Here is a 23480-nt window from a genome sequence, read left to right as displayed (position 1 = left end):
TTCGCCAACATCTTACCTTTTTTCTGAAAAGCTTTTCTCCTGAAAACCATTTTTACTGAAAAGTTTTGCAATATTTGTCTCAGGGAGAAACTGTGTCAGCACAGCAAGCCTCCCTCCTGGTTTTCCGAGCATTTAATCGAGTTCTTACCAGCTCGGAGAAGAAAAGAAATCGCCAAAAAGTCCACAGTGTGCTGCATAAGCTTTAGAAGGATGCACAGGAAAGTGGTCAAAGAAACTCTTTCCCTAGCAATGCTTATGTATGTTTAAACTGCTGCAGAGTGAATAGATCTTGACCTCTCTCAATTTGAGAGGTGTGCACAGAATCCCAGTGCTGTGTGTCTTTGCTCTTGGCGTCCCAGTATCTGCCGGGGCTTTCCGTCTCCCGGAGGCCAACAAGCGGCTTCTTCCCGCAAAGAGCCTTGTGCTGGTCGAGGTGCGCTCCGGAGAGCGGCTTCTGCCGAAAGGCGCCCGGGACCGGCGCCTACCTTCGGGGAGCTTCGGATGCCGGTCTCCTTCGTCTCCTTTCCCCTACATCTTAGCTTTTTATCTGAAAAGCTTTTTTCCTGAAAACCTTTTTTACTGGAAAGGTTTTTACTGAAGAGCTTTTTAGTATTCTCTAAAGGAGAAACTGTGTCAGCACAGCAAAGACTCCCTCGAGGTTTTCCATGCAGTTCATAGAGTTCTTACCATCTCGGAGGAGAAAAGAAATCGTCAAATTGTCCACGGAGTGCTGCATAAGCTTTAGAGGGACGCACAGGAAAGTGGTCGATGAAACTCTTTCCCTAGCGATCTTTATGTATGTTTTAACTGCTGCAGAGTGAATCGTTCTTGACCTCTCTCAATTTGAGAGCTACCCACTGAATGCCGGTGCTGTGCGGCTTTGCTCTTCGAGTCTCAGCATCTGCCGAGCTCTCCGTCTCCCGGAGGCCAACAAGCGGCTTCTTCGCGCAAAGAGCCTGGTGCCGGTCGAGGTGAGCTCCGGAGAGCGGCTTCTGCCGAAAGGCGCCCGGGACCGGCGCCTACCTTCGGGGAGCTTCGGATGCCGGTCTCCTTCGTCTCCTTTCGCCTACATCTTACCTTTTTTTCTGAAAAGCTTTTCTCCTGAAAACCATTTTTACTGAAAAGTTTTGCAGTATTTGTCTCAGGGAGAAACAGTGTCAGCACAGCAAGCCTCCCTCCTGGTTTTCCGAGCATTTGATCGAGTTCTTACCAGCTCGGAGAAGAAAAGAAATCGCCAAAAAGTCCACAGTGTGCTGCATAAGCTTTAGAAGGATGCACAGGAAAGTGGTCAAAGAAACTCTTTCCCTAGCAATGCTTATGTATGTTTAAACTGCTGGCGAGTGAATCGTTCTTGACCTCTCTCAATTTGAGAGGTGTGCACAGAATCCCAGTGCTGTGTGTCTTTGCTCTTGGCGTCCCAGCATCTGCCGGGGCTTTCCGTCTCCCGGAGGCCAACAAGCGGCTTCTTCGCGCAAAGAGCCTGGTGCCGGTCGAGGTGCACTCCGGAGAGCGGCTTCTGCCGAAAGGCGCCCGGGACCGGCGCCTACCTTCGGGGAGCTTCGGATGCCGGTCTCCTTCGTCTCCTTTCGCCTACAGCTTAGCTTTTTTTCTGAAAAGCTTTTTTACTGGAAAGGTTTTTACTGAAGAGCTTTTTAGTATTCTCTAAAGGAGAAACTGTGTCAGCACAGCAAAGACTCCCTCGAGGTTTTCCATGCAGTTCATAGAGTTCTTACCATCTCGGAGGAGAAAAGAAATCGTCAAATTGTCCACGGAGTGCTGCATAAGCTTTAGAGGGACGCACAGGAAAGTGGTCGATGAAACTCTTTCCCTAGCGATCTTTATGTATGTTTTAACTGCTGCAGAGTGAATCGTTCTTGACCTCTCTCAATTTGAGAGCTACCCACTGAATGCCGGTGCTGTGCGGCTTTGCTCTTCGAGTCTCAGCATCTGCCGAGCTCTCCGTCTCCCGGAGGCCAACAAGCGGCTTCTTCGCGCAAAGAGCCTGGTGCCGGTCGAGGTGAGCTCCGGAGAGCGGCTTCTGCCGAAAGGCGCCCGGGACCGGCGCCTACCTTCGGGGAGCTTCGGATGCCGGTCTCCTTCGTCTCCTTTCGCCTACATCTTACCTTTTTTTCTGAAAAGCTTTTCTCCTGAAAACCATTTTTACTGAAAAGTTTTGCAGTATTTGTCTCAGGGAGAAACGGTGTCAGCACAGCAAGCCTCCCTCCTGGTTTTCCGAGCATTTGATCGAGTTCTTACCAGCTCGGAGAAGAAAAGAAATCGCCAAAAATTCCACAGTGTGCTGCATAAGCTTTAGAAGGATGCACAGGAAAGTGGTCAAAGAAACTCTTTCCCTAGCAATGCTTATGTATGTTTAAACTGCTGCAGAGTGAATCGTTCTTGACCTCTCTCAATTTGAGAGGTGTGCACAGAATCCCAGTGCTGTGTGTCTTTGCTCTTGGCGTCCCAGCATCTGCCGGGGCTTTCCGTCTCCCGGAGGCCAACAAGCGGCTTCTTCGCGCAAAGAGCCTGGTGCCGGTCGAGGTGCGCTCCGGAGAGCGGCTTCTGCCGAAAGGCGCCCGGAACCGGCGCCAACCTTCGGGGAGCTTCGGATGCCGGTCTCCTTCGTCTCCTTTCCCCTACATCTTAGCTTTTTTTCTGAAAAGCTTTTTTCCTGAAAACCTTTTTTACTGGAAAGGTTTTTACTGAAGAGCTTTTTAGTATTCTCTAAAGGAGAAACTGTGTCAGCACAGCAAAGACTCCCTCGAGGTTTTCCATGCAGTTCATAGAGTTCTTACCATCTCGGAGGAGAAAAGAAATCGTCAAATTGTCCACGGAGTGCTGCATAAGCTTTAGAGGGACGCACAGGAAAGTGGTCGATGAAACTCTTTCCCTAGCGATCTTTATGTATGTTTAAACTGCTGCAGAGTGAATCGTTCTTGACCTCTCTCAATTTGAGAGCTACCCACTGAATGCCGGTGCTGTGCGGCTTTGCTCTTCGAGTCTCAGCATCTGCCGAGCTCTCCGTCTCCCGGAGGCCAACAAGCGGCTTCTTCGCGCAAAGAGCCTGGTGCCGGTCGAGGTGAGCTCCGGAGAGCGGCTTCTGCCGAAAGGCGCCCGGGACCGGCGCCTACCTTCGGGGAGCTTCGGATGCCGGTCTCCTTCGTCTCCTTTCGCCTACAGCTTAGCTTTTTTTCTGAAAAGCTTTTCTCCTGAAAACCATTTTTACTGAAAAGTTTTGCAGTATTTGTCTCAGGGAGAAACGGTGTCAGCACAGCAAGCCTCCCTCCTGGTTTTCCGAGCATTTAATCGAGTTCTTACCAGCTCGGAGAAGAAAAGAAATCGCCAAAAAGTCCACAGTGTGCTGCATAAGCTTTAGAAGGATGCACAGGAAAGTGGTCAAAGAAACTCTTTCCCTAGCGATGTTAACGTCAGTTTAAACTGCTGGCGAGTGAATAGATCTTGACCTCTCTCAGTTTGAGAGGTGTGCACAGAATCCCGGTGCTGTGTGTCTTTGCTCTTGGCGTCCCAGCATCTGCCGGGGCTTTCTGTCTCCCAGAGGCCAACAAGCGGCTTCTTCGCGCAAAGAGCCTGGTGCCGGTCGAGGTGCCCTCCGGAGAGCGGCTTCTGCCGAAAGGCGCCCGGGACCGGCGCCTACCTTCGGGGAGCTTCGGATGCCGGTCTCCTTCGTCTCCTTTCGCCTACAGCTTAGCTTTTTTTCTGAAAAGCTTTTCTCCTGAAAACCATTTTTACTGAAAAGTTTTGCAGTATTTGTCTCAGGGAGAAACGGTGTCAGCACAGCAAGCCTCCCTCCTGGTTTTCCGAGCATTTAATCGAGTTCTTACCAGTTCGGAGAAGAAAAGAAATCGCCAAAAAGTCCACAGAGTGCTGCATAAGCTTTAGAAGGATGCACAGGAAAGTGGTCAAAGAAACTCTTTCCCTAGCAATGCTTATGTATGTTTAAACTGCTGGCGAGTGAATAGATCTTGACCTCTCTCAATTTGAGAGGTGTGCACAGAATCCCAGTGCTGTGTGTCTTTGCTCTTAAGCGTCCCAGCATCTGCCGGGGCTTTCTGTCTCCCAGAGGCCAACAAGCGGCTTCTTCGCGCAAAGAGCCTTGTGCCGGTCGAGGTGCGCTCCAGAGAGCGGCTTCTGCCGAAAGGCGCCCGGGACCGGCGCCTACCTTCGGGGAGCTTCGGATGCCGGTCTCCTTCGTCTCCTTTCCCCTACATCTTAGCTTTTTATCTGAAAAGCTTTTTTCCTGAAAACCTTTTTTACTGGAAAGGTTTTTACTGAAGAGCTTTTTAGTATTCTCTAAAGGAGAAACTGTGTCAGCACAGCAAAGACTCCCTCGAGGTTTTCCATGCAGTTCATAGAGTTCTTACCATCTCGGAGAAGAAAAGAAATCGCCAAAAAGTCCACAGTGTGCTGCATAAGCTTTAGAAGGATGCACAGGAAAGTGGTCAAAGAAACTCTTTCCCTAGCGATATTAACGTCAGTTTAAACTGCTGGCGAGTGAATAGATCTTGACCTCTCTCAGTTTGAGAGGTGTGCACAGAATCCGTTCTTGACCTCTCTCAATTTGAGAGCTACCCACTGAATGCCGGTGCTGTGCGGCTTTGCTCTTCGAGTCTCAGCATCTGCCGAGCTCTCCGTCTCCCGGAGGCCAACAAGCGGCTTCTTCGCGCAAAGAGCCTGGTGCCGGTCGAGGTGAGCTCCGGAGAGCGGCTTCTGCCGAAAGGCGCCCGGGACCGGCGCCTACCTTCGGGGAGCTTCGGATGCCGGTCTCCTTCGTCTCCTTTCCCCTACATCTTACCTTTTTTTCTGAAAAGCTTTTCTCCTGAAAACCATTTTTACTGAAAAGTTTTGCAGTATTTGTCTCAGGGAGAAACGGTGTCAGCACAGCAAGCCTCCCTCCGGGTTTTCCGAGCATTTAATCGAGTTCTTACCAGCTCGGAGAAGAAAAGAAATCGCCAAAAAGTCCACAGTGTGCTGCATAAGCTTTAGAAGGATGCACAGGAAAGTGGTCAAAGAAACTCTTTCCCTAGCAATGCTTATGTATGTTTAAACTGCTGGCGAGTGAATAGATCTTGACCTCTCTCAATTTGAGAGGTGTGCACAGAATCCCAGTGCTGTGTGTCTTTGCTCTTGGCGTCCCAGCATCTGCCGGGGCTTTCCGTCTCCCAGAGGCCAACAAGCGGCTTCTTCGCGCAAAGAGCCTGGTGCCGGTCGAGGTGAGCTCCGGAGAGCGGCTTCTGCCGAAAGGCGCCCGGGACCGGCGCCTACCTTCGGGGAGCTTCGGATGCCAGTCTCCTTCGTCTCCTTTCCCCTACATCTTAGCTTTTTTTCTGAAAAGCTTTTTTCCTGAAAACCATTTTTACTGGAAAGATTTTTACTGAAGAGCTTTTTAGTATTCTCTAAAGGAGAAACTGTGTCAGCACAGCAAAGACTCCCTCGAGGTTTTCCATGCAGTTCATAGAGTTCTTACCATCTCGGAGGAGAAAAGAAATCATCAAATTGTCCACGGAGTGCTGCATAAGCTTTAGAGGGACGCACAGGAAAGTGGTCGATGAAACTCTTTCCCTAGCGATCTTTATGTATGTTTAAACTGCTGCAGAGTGAATCGTTCTTGACTTCTCTCAATTTGAGAGCTACCCACTGAATGCCGGTGCTGTGCGGCTTTGCTCTTCGAGTCTCAGCATCTGCCGAGCTCTCCGTCTCCCGGAGGCCAACAAGCGGCTTCTTCGCGCAAAGAGCCTGGTGCCGGTCGAGGTGCCCTCCGGAGAGCGGCTTCTGCCGAAAGGCGCCCGGGACCGGCGCCTACCTTCGGGGAGCTTCGGATGCCGGTCTCCTTCGTCTCCTTTCGCCTACAGCTTAGCTTTTTTTCTGAAAAGCTTTTCTCCTGAAAACCATTTTTACTGAAAAGTTTTGCAGTATTTGTCTCAGGGAGAAACGGTGTCAGCACAGCAAGCCTCCCTCCGGGTTTTCCGAGCATTTAATCGAGTTCTTACCAGCTCGGAGAAGAAAAGAAATCGCCAAAAAGTCCACAGAGTGCTGCATAAGCTTTAGAAGGATGCACAGGAAAGTGGTCAAAGAAACTCTTTCCCTAGCAATGCTTATGTATGTTTAAACTGCTGGCGAGTGAATAGATCTTGACCTCTCTCAATTTGAGAGGTGTGCACAGAATCCCAGTGCTGTGTGTCTTTGCTCTTGGCGTCCCAGTATCTGCCGGGGCTTTCCGTCTCCCGGAGGCCAACAAGCGGCTTCTTCCCGCAAAGAGCCTTGTGCTGGTCGAGGTGCGCTCCGGAGAGTGGCTTCTGCCGAAAGGCGCCCGGGACCGGCGCCTACCTTCGGGGAGCTTCGGATGCCGGTCTCCTTCGTCTCCTTTCCCCTACATCTTAGCTTTTTATCTAAAAAGCTTTTTTCCTGAAAACCTTTTTTACTGGAAAGGTTTTTACTGAAGAGCTTTTTAGTATTCTCTAAAGGAGAAACTGTGTCAGCACAGCAAAGACTCCCTCGAGGTTTTCCATGCAGTTCATAGAGTTCTTACCATCTCGGAGAAGAAAAGAAATCGCCAAAAAGTCCACAGTGTGCTGCATAAGCTTTAGAAGGATGCACAGGAAAGTGGTCAAAGAAACTCTTTCCCTAGCGATGTTAACGTCAGTTTAAACTGCTGGCGAGTGAATAGATCTTGACCTCTCTCAGTTTGAGAGGTGTGCACAGAATCCGTTCTTGACCTCTCTCAATTTGAGAGCTACCCACTGAATGCCGGTGCTGTGCGGCTTTGCTCTTCGAGTCTCAGCATCTGCCGAGCTCTCCGTCTCCCGGAGGCCAACAAGCGGCTTCTTCGCGCAAAGAGCCTGGTGCCGGTCGAGGTGAGCTCCGGAGAGCGGCTTCTGCCGAAAGGCGCCCGGGACCGGCGCCTACCTTCGGGGAGCTTCGGATGCCGGTCTCCTTCGTCTCCTTTCCCCTACAGCTTAGCTTTTTTTCTGAAAAGCTTTTCTCCTGAAAACCATTTTTACTGAAAAGTTTTGCAGTATTTGTCTCAGGGAGAAACGGTGTCAGCACAGCAAGCCTCCCTCCGGGTTTTCCGAGCATTTAATCGAGTTCTTACCAGCTCGGAGAAGAAAAGAAATCGCCAAAAAGTCCACAGTGTGCTGCATAAGCTTTAGAAGGATGCACAGGAAAGTGGTCAAAGAAACTCTTTCCCTAGCAATGCTTATGTATGTTTAAACTGCTGGCGAGTGAATAGATCTTGACCTCTCTCAATTTGAGAGGTGTGCACAGAATCCCAGTGCTGTGTGTCTTTGCTCTTGGCGTCCCAGCATCTGCCGGGGCTTTCCGTCTCCCAGAGGCCAACAAGCGGCTTCTTCGCGCAAAGAGCCTGGTGCCGGTCGAGGTGAGCTCCGGAGAGCGGCTTCTGCCGAAAGGCGCCCGGGACCGGCGCCTACCTTCGGGGAGCTTCGGATGCCAGTCTCCTTCGTCTCCTTTCCCCTACATCTTAGCTTTTTTTCTGAAAAGCTTTTTTCCTGAAAACCATTTTTACTGGAAAGATTTTTACTGAAGAGCTTTTTAGTATTCTCTAAAGGAGAAACTGTGTCAGCACAGCAAAGACTCCCTCGAGGTTTTCCATGCAGTTCATAGAGTTCTTACCATCTCGGAGGAGAAAAGAAATCATCAAATTGTCCACGGAGTGCTGCATAAGCTTTAGAGGGACGCACAGGAAAGTGGTCGATGAAACTCTTTCCCTAGCGATCTTTATGTATGTTTAAACTGCTGCAGAGTGAATCGTTCTTGACTTCTCTCAATTTGAGAGCTACCCACTGAATGCCGGTGCTGTGCGGCTTTGCTCTTCGAGTCTCAGCATCTGCCGAGCTCTCCGTCTCCCGGAGGCCAACAAGCGGCTTCTTCGCGCAAAGAGCCTGGTGCCGGTCGAGGTGCCCTCCGGAGAGCGGCTTCTGCCGAAAGGCGCCCGGGACCGGCGCCTACCTTCGGGGAGCTTCGGATGCCGGTCTCCTTCGTCTCCTTTCGCCTACAGCTTAGCTTTTTTTCTGAAAAGCTTTTCTCCTGAAAACCATTTTTACTGAAAAGTTTTGCAGTATTTGTCTCAGGGAGAAACGGTGTCAGCACAGCAAGCCTCCCTCCGGGTTTTCCGAGCATTTAATCGAGTTCTTACCAGTTCGGAGAAGAAAAGAAATCGCCAAAAAGTCCACAGAGTGCTGCATAAGCTTTAGAAGGATGCACAGGAAAGTGGTCAAAGAAACTCTTTCCCTAGCAATGCTTATGTATGTTTAAACTGCTGGCGAGTGAATAGATCTTGACCTCTCTCAATTTGAGAGGTGTGCACAGAATCCCAGTGCTGTGTGTCTTTGCTCTTGGCGTCCCAGTATCTGCCGGGGCTTTCCGTCTCCCGGAGGCCAACAAGCGGCTTCTTCCCGCAAAGAGCCTTGTGCTGGTCGAGGTGCGCTCCGGAGAGCGGCTTCTGCCGAAAGGCGCCCGGGACCGGCGCCTACCTTCGGGGAGCTTCGGATGCCGGTCTCCTTCGTCTCCTTTCCCCTACATCTTAGCTTTTTATCTGAAAAGCTTTTTTCCTGAAAACCTTTTTTACTGGAAAGGTTTTTACTGAAGAGCTTTTTAGTATTCTCTAAAGGAGAAACTGTGTCAGCACAGCAAAGACTCCCTCGAGGTTTTCCATGCAGTTCATAGAGTTCTTACCATCTCGGAGGAGAAAAGAAATCGTCAAATTGTCCACGGAGTGCTGCATAAGCTTTAGAGGGACGCACAGGAAAGTGGTCGATGAAACTCTTTCCCTAGCGATCTTTATGTATGTTTTAACTGCTGCAGAGTGAATCGTTCTTGACCTCTCTCAATTTGAGAGCTACCCACTGAATGCCGGTGCTGTGCGGCTTTGCTCTTCGAGTCTCAGCATCTGCCGAGCTCTCCGTCTCCCGGAGGCCAACAAGCGGCTTCTTCGCGCAAAGAGCCTGGTGCCGGTCGAGGTGAGCTCCGGAGAGCGGCTTCTGCCGAAAGGCGCCCGGGACCGGCGCCTACCTTCGGGGAGCTTCGGATGCCGGTCTCCTTCGTCTCCTTTCGCCTACAGCTTAGCTTTTTTTCTGAAAAGCTTTTCTCCTGAAAACCATTTTTACTGAAAAGTTTTGCAGTATTTGTCTCAGGGAGAAACGGTGTCAGCACAGCAAGCCTCCCTCCGGGTTTTCCGAGCATTTAATCGAGTTCTTACCAGCTCGGAGAAGAAAAGAAATCGCCAAAAAGTGCACAGAGTGCTGCATAAGCTTTAGAAGGATGCACAGGAAAGTGGTCAAAGAAACTCTTTCCCTAGCAATGCTTATGTATGTTTAAACTGCTGGCGAGTGAATAGATCTTGACCTCTCTCAATTTGAGAGGTGTGCACAGAATCCCAGTGCTGTGTGTCTTTGCTCTTAACCGTCCCAGCATCTGCCGGGGCTTTCTGTCTCCCAGAGGCCAACAAGCGGCTTCTTCGCGCCAAGAGCCTGGTGCCGGTCGAGGTGCGCTCCAGAGAGCGGCTTCTGCCGAAAGGCGCCCGGGACCGGCGCCTACCTTCGGGGAGCTTCGGATGCCGGTCTCCTTCGTCTCCTTTCCCCTACATCTTACCTTTTTTTCTGAAAAGCTTTTCTCCTGAAAACCATTTTTACTGAAAAGTTTTGCAGTATTTGTCTCAGGGAGAAACGGTGTCAGCACAGCAAGCCTCCCTCCGGGTTTTCCGAGCATTTAATCGAGTTCTTACCAGTTCGGAGAAGAAAAGAAATCGCCAAAAAGTCCACAGTGTGCTGCATAAGCTTTAGAAGGATGCACAGGAAAGTGGTCAAAGAAACTCTTTCCCTAGCAATGCTTATGTATGTTTAAACTGCTGCAGAGTGAATCGTTCTTGACCTCTTTCAATTTGAGAGGTGTGCACAGAATCCCAGTGCTGTGTGTCTTTGCTCTTGGCGTCCCAACATCTGCCGGGGCTTTCCGTCTCCCGGAGGCCAACAAGCGGCTTCTTCCCGCAAAGAGCCTTGTGCTGGTCGAGGTGCGCTCCGGAGAGCGGCTTCTGCCGAAAGGCGCCCGGGACCGGCGCCTACCTTCGGGGAGCTTCGGATGCCGGTCTCCTTCGTCTCCTTTCCCCTACATCTTAGCTTTTTATCTGAAAAGCTTTTTTCCTGAAAACCTTTTTTACTGGAAAGGTTTTTACTGAAGAGCTTTTTAGTATTCTCTAAAGGAGAAACTGTGTCAGCACAGCAAAGACTCCCTCGAGGTTTTCCATGCAGTTCATAGAGTTCTTACCATCTCGGAGGAGAAAAGAAATCGTCAAATTGTCCACGGAGTGCTGCATAAGCTTTAGAGGGACGCACAGGAAAGTGGTCGATGAAACTCTTTCCCTAGCGATCTTTATGTATGTTTTAACTGCTGCAGAGTGAATCGTTCTTGACCTCTCTCAATTTGAGAGCTACCCACTGAATGCCGGTGCTGTGCGGCTTTGCTCTTCGAGTCTCAGCATCTGCCGAGCTCTCCGTCTCCCGGAGGCCAACAAGCGGCTTCTTCGCGCAAAGAGCCTGGTGCCGGTCGAGGTGAGCTCCGGAGAGCGGCTTCTGCCGAAAGGCGCCCGGGACCGGCGCCTACCTTCGGGGAGCTTCGGATGCCGGTCTCCTTCGTCTCCTTTCGCCTACAGCTTAGCTTTTTTTCTGAAAAGCTTTTCTCCTGAAAACCATTTTTACTGAAAAGTTTTGCAGTATTTGTCTCAGGGAGAAACGGTGTCAGCACAGCAAGCCTCCCTCCTGGTTTTCCGAGCATTTAATCGAGTTCTTACCAGCTCGGAGAAGAAAAGAAATCGCCAAAAAGTCCACAGTGTGCTGCATAAGCTTTAGAAGGATGCACAGGAAAGTGGTCAAAGAAACTCTTTCCCTAGCAATGCTTATGTATGTTTAAACTGCTGGCGAGTGAATAGATCTTGACCTCTCTCAATTTGAGAGGTGTGCACAGAATCCCAGTGCTGTGTGTCTTTGCTCTTGGCGTCCCTGCATCTGCCGGGGCTTTCTGTCTCCCGGAGGCCAACAAGCGGCTTCTTCCCGCAAAGAGCCTTGTGCTGGTCGAGGTGCGCTCCGGAGAGCGGCTTCTGCCGAAAAGCGCCCGGGACCGGCGCCTACCTTCGGGGAGCTTCGGATGCCGGTCTCCTTCGTCTCCTTTCCCCTACATCTTAGCTTTTTATCTGAAAAGCTTTTTTCCTGAAAACCTTTTTTACTGGAAAGGTTTTTACTGAAGAGCTTTTTAGTATTCTCTAAAGGAGAAACTGTGTCAGCACAGCAAAGACTCCCTCGAGGTTTTCCATGCAGTTCATAGAGTTCTTACCATCTCGGAGGAGAAAAGAAATCGTCAAATTGTCCACGGAGTGCTGCATAAGCTTTAGAGGGACGCACAGGAAAGTGGTCGATGAAACTCTTTCCCTAGCGATCTTTATGTATGTTTTAACTGCTGCAGAGTGAATCGTTCTTGACCTCTCTCAATTTGAGAGCTACCCACTGAATGCCGGTGCTGTGCGGCTTTGCTCTTCGAGTCTCAGCATCTGCCGAGCTCTCCGTCTCCCGGAGGCCAACAAGCGGCTTCTTCGCGCAAAGAGCCTGGTGCCGGTCGAGGTGCGCTCCGGAGAGCGGCTTCTGCCGAAAGGCGCCCGGAACCGGCGCCTACCTTCGGGGAGCTTCGGATGCCGGTCTCCTTCGTCTCCTTTCGCCTACATCTTACCTTTTTTTCTGAAAAGCTTTTCTCCTGAAAACCATTTTTACTGAAAAGTTTTGCAGTATTTGTCTCAGGGAGAAACAGTGTCAGCACAGCAAGCCTCCCTCCTGGTTTTCCGAGCATTTAATCGAGTTCTTACCAGCTCGGAGAAGAAAAGAAATCGCCAAAAAGTCCACAGTGTGCTGCATAAGCTTTAGAAGGATGCACAGGAAAGTGGTCAAAGAAACTCTTTCCCTAGCAATGCTTATGTAAGTTTAAACTGCTGCAGAGTGAATCGTTCTTGACCTCTCTCAATTTGAGAGGTGTGCACCGAATCCCAGTGCTGTGTGTCTTTGCTCTTCGAGTCTCAGCATCTGCCGGGGCTCTCCGTCTCCCGGAGGCCAACAAGCGGCTTCTTCGCGCAAAGAGCCTGGTGCCTGTCGAGGTGAGCTCCGGAGAGCGGCTTCTGCCGAAAGGCGCCCGGGACCGGCGCCTACCTTCGGGGAGCTTCGGATGCCGGTCTCCTTCGTCTCCTTTCGCCTACAGCTTAGCGTTTATTCTGAAAAGCTTTTCTCCTGAAAACCATTTTTACTGAAAAGTTTTGCAGTATTTGTCTCAGGGAGAAACGGTGTCAGCACAGCAAGCCTCCCTCCTGGTTTTCCGAGCATTTAATCGAGTTCTTACCAGTTCGGAGAAGAAAAGAAATCGCCAAAAAGTCCACAGTGTGCTGCATAAGCTTTAGAAGGATGCACAGGAAAGTGGTCAAAGAAACTCTTTCCCTAGCAATGCTTATGTATGTTTAAACTGCTGCAGAGTGAATAGATCTTGACCTCTCTCAATTTGAGAGGTGTGCACAGAATCCCAGTGCTGTGTGTCTTTGCTCTTAAGCGTCCCAGCATCTGCCGGGGCTTTCTGTCTCCCAGAGGCCAACAAGCGGCTTCTTCGCGCAAAGAGCCTGGTGCCGGTCGAGGTGCGCTCCGGAGAGCGGCTTCTGCCGAAAGGCGCCCGGAACCGGCGCCAACCTTCGGGGAGCTTCGGATGCCGGTCTCCTTCGTCTCCTTTCCCCTACATCTTAGCTTTTTTTCTGAAAAGCTTTTTTCCTGAAAACCTTTTTTACTGGAAAGGTTTTTACTGAAGAGCTTTTTAGTATTCTCTAAAGGAGAAACTGTGTCAGCACAGCAAAGACTCCCTCGAGGTTTTCCATGCAGTTCATAGAGTTCTTACCATCTCGGAGGAGAAAAGAAATCGTCAAATTGTCCACGGAGTGCTGCATAAGCTTTAGAGGGACGCACAGGAAAGTGGTCGATGAAACTCTTTCCCTAGCGATCTTTATGTATGTTTAAACTGCTGCAGAGTGAATCGTTCTTGACCTCTCTCAATTTGAGAGCTACCCACTGAATGCCGGTGCTGTGCGGCTTTGCTCTTCGAGTCTCAGCATCTGCCGGGGCTTTCCGTCTCCCGGAGGCCAACAAGCGGGTTCTTCCAGCAAAGAGCCTTGTGCCGGTCGAGGTGAGCTCCGGAGAGCGGCTTCTGCCGAAAGGCGCCCGGGACCGGCGCCTACCTTCGGGGAGCTTCGGATGCCGGTCTCCTTCGTCTCCTTTCGCCTACAGCTTAGCTTTTTTTCTGAAAAGCTTTTCTCCTGAAAACCATTTTTACTGAAAAGTTTTGCAGTATTTGTCTCAGGGAGAAACGGTGTCAGCACAGCAAGCCTCCCTCCTGGTTTTCCGAGCATTTAATCGAGTTCTTACCAGCTCGGAGAAGAAAAGAAATCGCCAAAAAGTCCACAGAGTGCTGCATAAGCTTTAGAAGGATGCACAGGAAAGTGGTCAAAGAAACTCTTTCCCTAGCAATGCTTATGTATGTTTAAACTGCTGGCGAGTGAATAGATCTTGACCTCTCTCAGTTTGAGAGGTGTGCACAGAATCCCGGTGCTGTGTGTCTTTGCTCTTGGCGTCCCAGCATCTGCCGGGGCTTTCTGTCTCCCAGAGGCCAACAAGCGGCTTCTTCGCGCAAAGAGCCTGGTGCCGGTCGAGGTGCCCTCCGGAGAGCGGCTTCTGCCGAAAGGCGCCCGGGACCGGCGCCTACCTTCGGGGAGCTTCGGATGCCGGTCTCCTTCGTCTCCTTTCGCCTACAGCTTAGCTTTTTTTCTGAAAAGCTTTTCTCCTGAAAACCATTTTTACTGAAAAGTTTTGCAGTATTTGTCTCAGGGAGAAACGGTGTCAGCACAGCAAGCCTCCCTCCTGGTTTTCCGAGCATTTAATCGAGTTCTTACCAGTTCGGAGAAGAAAAGAAATCGCCAAAAAGTCCACAGAGTGCTGCATAAGCTTTAGAAGGATGCACAGGAAAGTGGTCAAAGAAACTCTTTCCCTAGCAATGCTTATGTATGTTTAAACTGCTGGCGAGTGAATAGATCTTGACCTCTCTCAATTTGAGAGGTGTGCACAGAATCCCAGTGCTGTGTGTCTTTGCTCTTAAGCGTCCCAGCATCTGCCGGGGCTTTCTGTCTCCCAGAGGCCAACAAGCGGCTTCTTCGCGCAAAGAGCCTGGTGCCGGTCGAGGTGCGCTCCAGAGAGCGGCTTCTGCCGAAAGGCGCCCGGGACCGGCGCCTACCTTCGGGGAGCTTCGGATGCCGGTCTCCTTCGTCTCCTTTCCCCTACATCTTAGCTTTTTATCTGAAAAGCTTTTTTCCTGAAAACCTTTTTTACTGGAAAGGTTTTTACTGAAGAGCTTTTTAGTATTGTCTAAAGGAGAAACTGTGTCAGCACAGCAAAGACTCCCTCGAGGTTTTCCATGCAGTTCATAGAGTTCTTACCATCTCGGAGAAGAAAAGAAATCGCCAAAAAGTCCACAGTGTGCTGCATAAGCTTTAGAAGGATGCACAGGAAAGTGGTCAAAGAAACTCTTTCCCTAGCGATGTTAACGTCAGTTTAAACTGCTGGCGAGTGAATAGATCTTGACCTGTCTCAGTTTGAGAGGTGTGCACAGAATCCGTTCTTGACCTCTCTCAATTTGAGAGCTACCCACTGAATGCCGGTGCTGTGCGGCTTTGCTCTTCGAGTCTCAGCATCTGCCGAGCTCTCCGTCTCCCGGAGGCCAACAAGCGGCTTCTTCGCGCAAAGAGCCTGGTGCCGGTCGAGGTGCGCTCCGGAGAGCGGCTTCTGCCGAAAGGCGCCCGGAACCGGCGCCTACCTTCGGGGAGCTTCGGATGCCGGTCTCCTTCGTCTCCTTTCGCCTACATCTTACCTTTTTTTCTGAAAAGCTTTTCTCCTGAAAACCATTTTTACTGAAAAGTTTTGCAGTATTTGTCTCAGGGAGAAACAGTGTCAGCACAGCAAGCCTCCCTCCTGGTTTTCCGAGCATTTAATCGAGTTCTTACCAGCTCGGAGAAGAAAAGAAATCGCCAAAAAGTCCACAGTGTGCTGCATAAGCTTTAGAAGGATGCACAGGAAAGTGGTCAAAGAAACTCTTTCCCTAGCAATGCTTATGTAAGTTTAAACTGCTGCAGAGTGAATCGTTCTTGACCTCTCTCAATTTGAGAGGTGTGCACCGAATCCCAGTGCTGTGTGTCTTTGCTCTTCGAGTCTCAGCATCTGCCGGGGCTCTCCGTCTCCCGGAGGCCAACAAGCGGCTTCTTCGCGCAAAGAGCCTGGTGCCTGTCGAGGTGAGCTCCGGAGAGCGGCTTCTGCCGAAAGGCGCCCGGGACCGGCGCCTACCTTCGGGGAGCTTCGGATGCCGGTCTCCTTCGTCTCCTTTCGCCTACAGCTTAGCGTTTATTCTGAAAAGCTTTTCTCCTGAAAACCATTTTTACTGAAAAGTTTTGCAGTATTTGTCTCAGGGAGAAACGGTGTCAGCACAGCAAGCCTCCCTCCTGGTTTTCCGAGCATTTAATCGAGTTCTTACCAGTTCGGAGAAGAAAAGAAATCGCCAAAAAGTCCACAGTGTGCTGCATAAGCTTTAGAAGGATGCACAGGAAAGTGGTCAAAGAAACTCTTTCCCTAGCAATGCTTATGTATGTTTAAACTGCTGCAGAGTGAATAGATCTTGACCTCTCTCAATTTGAGAGGTGTGCACAGAATCCCAGTGCTGTGTGTCTTTGCTCTTAAGCGTCCCAGCATCTGCCGGGGCTTTCTGTCTCCCAGAGGCCAACAAGCGGCTTCTTCGCGCAAAGAGCCTGGTGCCGGTCGAGGTGCGCTCCGGAGAGCGGCTTCTGCCGAAAGGCGCCCGGAACCGGCGCCAACCTTCGGGGAGCTTCGGATGCCGGTCTCCTTCGTCTCCTTTCCCCTACATCTTAGCTTTTTTTCTGAAAAGCTTTTTTCCTGAAAACCTTTTTTACTGGAAAGGTTTTTACTGAAGAGCTTTTTAGTATTCTCTAAAGGAGAAACTGTGTCAGCACAGCAAAGACTCCCTCGAGGTTTTCCATGCAGTTCATAGAGTTCTTACCATCTCGGAGGAGAAAAGAAATCGTCAAATTGTCCACGGAGTGCTGCATAAGCTTTAGAGGGACGCACAGGAAAGTGGTCGATGAAACTCTTTCCCTAGCGATCTTTATGTATGTTTAAACTGCTGCAGAGTGAATCGTTCTTGACCTCTCTCAATTTGAGAGCTACCCACTGAATGCCGGTGCTGTGCGGCTTTGCTCTTCGAGTCTCAGCATCTGCCGGGGCTTTCCGTCTCCCGGAGGCCAACAAGCGGGTTCTTCCAGCAAAGAGCCTTGTGCCGGTCGAGGTGAGCTCCGGAGAGCGGCTTCTGCCGAAAGGCGCCCGGGACCGGCGCCTCCCTTCGGGGAGCTTCGGATGCCGGTCTCCTTCGTCTCCTTTCGCCTACATCTTACCTTTTTTTCTGAAAAGCTTTTCTCCTGAAAACCATTTTTACTGAAAAGTTTTGCAGTATTTGTCTCAGGGAGAAACGGTGTCAGCACAGCAAGCCTCCCTCCTGGTTTTCCGAGCATTTAATCGAGTTCTTACCAGCTCGGAGAAGAAAAGAAATCGCCAAAAAGTCCACAGAGTGCTGCATAAGCTTTAGAAGGATGCACAGGAAAGTGGTCAAAGAAACTCTTTCCCTAGCAATGCTTATGTATGTTTAAACTGCTGGCGAGTGAATAGATCTTGACCTCTCTCAGTTTGAGAGGTGTGCACAGAATCCCGGTGCTGTGTGTCTTTGCTCTTGGCGTCCCAGCATCTGCCGGGGCTTTCTGTCTCCCAGAGGCCAACAAGCGGCTTCTTCGCGCAAAGAGCCTGGTGCCGGTCGAGGTGCCCTCCGGAGAGCGGCTTCTGCCGAAAGGCGCCCGGGACCGGCGCCTACCTTCGGGGAGCTTCGGATGCCGGTCTCCTTCGTCTCCTTTCGCCTACAGCTTAGCTTTTTTTCTGAAAAGCTTTTCTCCTGAAAACCATTTTTACTGAAAAGTTTTGCAGTATTTGTCTCAGGGAGAAACGGTGTCAGCACAGCAAGCCTCCCTCCTGGTTTTCCGAGCATTTAATCGAGTTCTTACCAGTTCGGAGAAGAAAAGAAATCGCCAAAAAGTCCACAGAGTGCTGCATAAGCTTTAGAAGGATGCACAGGAAAGTGGTCAAAGAAACTCTTTCCCTAGCAATGCTTATGTATGTTTAAACTGCTGGCGAGTGAATAGATCTTGACCTCTCTCAATTTGAGAGGTGTGCACAGAATCCCAGTGCTGTGTGTCTTTGCTCTTAAGCGTCCCAGCATCTGCCGGGGCTTTCTGTCTCCCAGAGGCCAACAAGCGGCTTCTTCGCGCAAAGAGCCTGGTGCCGGTCGAGGTGCGCTCCAGAGAGCGGCTTCTGCCGAAAGGCGCCCGGGACCGGCGCCTACCTTCGGGGAGCTTCGGATGCCGGTCTCCTTCGTCTCCTTTCCCCTACATCTTAGCTTTTTATCTGAAAAGCTTTTTTCCTGAAAACCTTTTTTACTGGAAAGGTTTTTACTGAAGAGCTTTTTAGTATTGTCTAAAGGAGAAACTGTGTCAGCACAGCAAAGACTCCCTCGAGGTTTTCCATGCAGTTCATAGAGTTCTTACCATCTCGGAGAAGAAAAGAAATCGCCAAAAAGTCCACAGTGTGCTGCATAAGCTTTAGAAGGATGCACAGGAAAGTGGTCAAAGAAACTCTTTCCCTAGCGATGTTAACGTCAGTTTAAACTGCTGGCGAGTGAATAGATCTTGACCTGTCTCAGTTTGAGAGGTGTGCACAGAATCCGTTCTTGACCTCTCTCAATTTGAGAGCTACCCACTGAATGCCGGTGCTGTGCGGCTTTGCTCTTCGAGTCTCAGCATCTGCCGAGCTCTCCGTCTCCCGGAGGCCAACAAGCGGCTTCTTCGCGCAAAGAGCCTGGTGCCGGTCGAGGTGAGCTCCGGAGAGCGGCTTCTGCCGAAAGGCGCCCGGGACCGGCGCCTACCTTCGGGGAGCTTCGGATGCCGGTCTCCTTCGTCTCCTTTCGCCTACATCTTACCTTTTTTTCTGAAAAGCTTTTCTCCTGAAAACCATTTTTACTGAAAAGTTTTGCAGTATTTGTCTCAGGGAGAAACGGTGTCAGCACAGCAAGCCTCCCTCCTGGTTTTCCGAGCATTTAATCGAGTTCTTACCAGCTCGGAGAAGAAAAGAAATCGCCAAAAAGTCCACAGAGTGCTGCATAAGCTTTAGAAGGATGCACAGGAAAGTGGTCAAAGAAACTCTTTCCCTAGCAATGCTTATGTATGTTTAAACTGCTGCAGAGTGAATAGATCTTGACCTCTCTCAGTTTGAGAGGTGTGCACAGAATCCCGGTGCTGTGTGTCTTTGCTCTTGGCGTCCCAGCATCTGCCGGGGCTTTCTGTCTCCCAGAGGCCAACAAGCGGCTTCTTCGCGCAAAGAGCCTTGTGCCGGTCGAGGTGCCCTCCGGAGAGCGGCTTCTGCCGAAAGGCGCCCGGGACCGGCGCCTACCTTCGGGGAGCTTCGGATGCCGGTCTCCTTCGTCTCCTTTCGCCTACAGCTTAGCTTTTTTTCTGAAAAGCTTTTCTCCTGAAAACCATTTTTACTGAAAAGTTTTGCAGTATTTGTCTCAGGGAGAAACGGTGTCAGCACAGCAAGCCTCCCTCCTGGTTTTCCGAGCATTTAATCGAGTTCTTACCAGTTCGGAGAAGAAAAGAAATCGCCAAAAAGTCCACAGAGTGCTGCATAAGCTTTAGAAGGATGCACAGGAAAGTGGTCAAAGAAACTCTTTCCCTAGCAATGCTTATGTATGTTTAAACTGCTGGCGAGTGAATAGATCTTGACCTCTCTCAATTTGAGAGGTGTGCACAGAATCCCAGTGCTGTGTGTCTTTGCTCTTAAGCGTCCCAGCATCTGCCGGGGCTTTCTGTCTCCCAGAGGCCAACAAGCGGCTTCTTCGCGCAAAGAGCCTGGTGCCGGTCGAGGTGCGCTCCAGAGAGCGGCTTCTGCCGAAAGGCGCCCGGGACCGGCGCCTACCTTCGGGGAGCTTCGGATGCCGGTCTCCTTCGTCTCCTTTCCCCTACATCTTAGCTTTTTATCTGAAAAGCTTTTTTCCTGAAAACCTTTTTTACTGGAAAGGTTTTTACTGAAGAGCTTTTTAGTATTGTCTAAAGGAGAAACTGTGTCAGCACAGCAAAGACTCCCTCGAGGTTTTCCATGCAGTTCATAGAGTTCTTACCATCTCGGAGAAGAAAAGAAATCGCCAAAAAGTCCACAGTGTGCTGCATAAGCTTTAGAAGGATGCACAGGAAAGTGGTCAAAGAAACTCTTTCCCTAGCGATGTTAACGTCAGTTTAAACTGCTGGCGAGTGAATAGATCTTGACCTGTCTCAGTTTGAGAGGTGTGCACAGAATCCGTTCTTGACCTCTCTCAATTTGAGAGCTACCCACTGAATGCCGGTGCTGTGCGGCTTTGCTCTTCGAGTCTCAGCATCTGCCGAGCTCTCCGTCTCCCGGAGGCCAACAAGCGGCTTCTTCGCGCAAAGAGCCTGGTGCCGGTCGAGGTGAGCTCCGGAGAGCGGCTTCTGCCGAAAGGCGCCCGGGACCGGCGCCTACCTTCGGGGAGCTTCGGATGCCGGTCTCCTTCGTCTCCTTTCCCCTACATCTTAGCTTTTTTTCTGAAAAGCTTTTCTCCTGAAAACCATTTTTACTGAAAAGTTTTGCAGTATTTGTCTCAGGGAGAAACGGTGTCAGCACAGCAAGCCTCCCTCCGGGTTTTCCGAGCATTTAATCGAGTTCTTACCAGCTCGGAGAAGAAAAGAAATCGCCAAAAAGTCCACAGTGTGCTGCATAAGCTTTAGAAGGATGCACAGGAAAGTGGTCAAAGAAACTCTTTCCCTAGCAATGCTTATGTATGTTTAAACTGCTGGCGAGTGAATAGATCTTGACCTCTCTCAATTTGAGAGGTGTGCACAGAATCCCAGTGCTGTGTGTCTTTGCTCTTGGCGTCCCAGCATCTGCCGGGGCTTTCCGTCTCCCAGAGGCCAACAAGCGGCTTCTTCGCGCAAAGAGCCTGGTGCCTGTCGAGGTGAGCTCCGGAGAGCGGCTTCTGCCGAAAGGCGCCCGGGACCGGCGCCTACCTTCGGGGAGCTTCGGATGCCAGTCTCCTTCGTCTCCTTTCCCCTACATCTTAGCTTTTTTTCTGAAAAGCTTTTTTCCTGAAAACCATTTTTACTGGAAAGATTTTTACTGAAGAGCTTTTTAGTATTCTCTAAAGGAGAAACTGTGTCAGCACAGCAACGACTCCCTCGAGGTTTTCCATGCAGTTCATAGAGTTCTTACCATCTCGGAGGAGAAAAGAAATCATCAAATTGTCCACGGAGTGCTGCATAAGCTTTAGAGGGACGCACAGGAAAGTGGTCGATGAAACTCTTTCCCTAGCGATCTTTATGTATGTTTAAACTGCTGCAGAGTGAATCGTTCTTGACTTCTCTCAATTTGAGAGCTACCCACTGAATGCCGGTGCTGTGCGGCTTTGCTCTTCGAGTCTCAGCATCTGCCGAGCTCTCCGTCTCCCGGAGGCCAACAAGCGGCTTCTTCGCGCAAAGAGCCTGGTGCCGGTCGAGGTGCCCTCCGGAGAGCGGCTTCTGCCGAAAGGCGCCCGGGACCGGCGCCTACCTTCGGGGAGCTTCGGATGCCGGTCTCCTTCGTCTCCTTTCGCCTACAGCTTAGCTTTTTTTCTGAAAAGCTTTTCTCCTGAAAACCATTTTTACTGAAAAGTTTTGCAGTATTTGTCTCAGGGAGAAACGGTGTCAGCACAGCAAGCCTCCCTCCTGGTTTTCCGAGCATTTAATCGAGTTCTTACCAGTTCGGAGAAGAAAAGAAATCGCCAAAAAGTCCACAGAGTGCTGCATAAGCTTTAGAAGGATGCACAGGAAAGTGGTCAAAGAAACTCTTTCCCTAGCAATGCTTATGTATGTTTAAACTGCTGGCGAGTGAATAGATCTTGACCTCTCTCAATTTGAGAGGTGTGCACAGAATCCCAGTGCTGTGTGTCTTTGCTCTTAAGCGTCCCAGCATCTGCCGGGGCTTTCTGTCTCCCAGAGGCCAACAAGCGGCTTCTTCGCGCAAAGAGCCTTGTGCCGGTCGAGGTGCGCTCCAGAGAGCGGCTTCTGCCGAAAGGCGCCCGGGACCGGCGCCTACCTTCGGGGAGCTTCGGATGCCGGTCTCCTTCGTCTCCTTTCCCCTACATCTTAGCTTTTTATCTGAAAAGCTTTTTTCCTGAAAACCTTTTTTACTGGAAAGGTTTTTACTGAAGAGCTTTTTAGTATTCTCTAAAGGAGAAACTGTGTCAGCACAGCAAAGACTCCATCGAGGTTTTCCATGCAGTTCATAGAGTTCTTACCATCTCGGAGAAGAAAAGAAATCGCCAAAAAGTCCACGGAGTGCTGCATAAGCTTTAGAAGGATGCACAGGAAAGTGGTCAAAGAAACTCTTTCCCTAGCGATGTTAACGTCAGTTTAAACTGCTGGCGAGTGAATCGTTCTTGACCTCTCTCAATTTGAGAGGTGTGCACAGAATCCGTTCTTGACCTTTCTCAATTTGAGAGCTACCCACTGAATGCCGGTGCTGTGCGGCTTTGCTCTTCGAGTCTCAGCATCTGCCGAGCTCTCCGTCTCCCGGAGGCCAACAAGCGGCTTCTTCGCGCCAAGAGCCTGGTGCCGGTCGAGGTGCCCTCCGGAGAGCGGCTTCTGCCGAAAGGCGCCCGGGACCGGCGCCTACCTTCGGGGAGCTTCGGATGCCGGTCTCCTTCGTCTCCTTTCGCCTACAGCTTAGCTTTTTTTCTGAAAAGCTTTTCTCCTGAAAACCATTTTTACTGAAAAGTTTTGCAGTATTTGTCTCAGGGAGAAACGGTGTCAGCACAGCAAGCCTCCCTCCTGGTTTTCCGAGCATTTAATCGAGTTCTTACCAGTTCGGAGAAGAAAAGAAATCGCCAAAAAGTCCACAGAGTGCTGCATAAGCTTTAGAAGGATGCACAGGAAAGTGGTCAAAGAAACTCTTTCCCTAGCGATGTTAACGTCAGTTTAAACTGCTGGCGAGTGAATAGATCTTGACCTGTCTCAGTTTGAGAGGTGTGCACAGAATCCGTTCTTGACCTCTCTCAATTTGAGAGCTACCCACTGAATGCCGGTGCTGTGCGGCTTTGCTCTTCGAGTCTCAGCATCTGCCGAGCTCTCCGTCTCCCGGAGGCCAACAAGCGGCTTCTTCGCGCAAAGAGCCTGGTGCCGGTCGAGGTGAGCTCCGGAGAGCGGCTTCTGCCGAAAGGCGCCCGGGACCGGCGCCTCCCTTCGGGGAGCTTCGGATGCCGGTCTCCTTCGTCTCCTTTCGCCTACATCTTACCTTTTTTTCTGAAAAGCTTTTTTCCTGAAAACCATTTTTACTGGAAAGATTTTTACTGAAGAGCTTTTTAGTATTCTCTAAAGGAGAAACTGTGTCAGCACAGCAACGACTCCCTCGAGGTTTTCCATGCAGTTCATAGAGTTCTTACCATCTCGGAGGAGAAAAGAAATCATCAAATTGTCCACGGAGTGCTGCATAAGCTTTAGAGGGACGCACAGGAAAGTGGTCGATGAAACTCTTTCCCTAGCGATCTTTATGTATGTTTAAACTGCTGCAGAGTGAATCGTTCTTGACTTCTCTCAATTTGAGAGCTACCCACTGAATGCCGGTGCTGTGCGGCTTTGCTCTTCGAGTCTCAGCATCTGCCGAGCTCTCCGTCTCCCGGAGGCCAACAAGCGGCTTCTTCGCGCAAAGAGCCTGGTGCCGGTCGAGGTGCCCTCCGGAGAGCGGCTTCTGCCGAAAGGCGCCCGGGACCGGCGCCTACCTTCGGGGAGCTTCGGATGCCGGTCTCCTTCGTCTCCTTTCGCCTACAGCTTAGCTTTTTTTCTGAAAAGCTTTTCTCCTGAAAACCATTTTTACTGAAAAGTTTTGCAGTATTTGTCTCAGGGAGAAACGGTGTCAGCACAGCAAGCCTCCCTCCTGGTTTTCCGAGCATTTAATCGAGTTCTTACCAGTTCGGAGAAGAAAAGAAATCGCCAAAAAGTCCACAGAGTGCTGCATAAGCTTTAGAAGGATGCACAGGAAAGTGGTCAAAGAAACTCTTTCCCTAGCGATGTTAACGTCAGTTTAAACTGCTGGCGAGTGAATAGATCTTGACCTCTCTCAGTTTGAGAGGTGTGCACAGAATCCCGGTGCTGTGTGTCTTTGCTCTTGGCGTCCCAGCATCTGCCGGGGCTTTCTGTCTCCCAGAGGCCAACAAGCGGCTTCTTCGCGCAAAGA

The sequence above is a fragment of the Haemorhous mexicanus genome, chromosome 6, assembly GCF_027477595.1.
Source record: "Haemorhous mexicanus isolate bHaeMex1 chromosome 6, bHaeMex1.pri, whole genome shotgun sequence".
NCBI lineage: Eukaryota > Metazoa > Chordata > Aves > Passeriformes > Fringillidae > Haemorhous > Haemorhous mexicanus.
The sequence above is the reverse complement of the archived record's forward strand: the minus strand, read 5'-3'. Positions refer to the sequence as shown.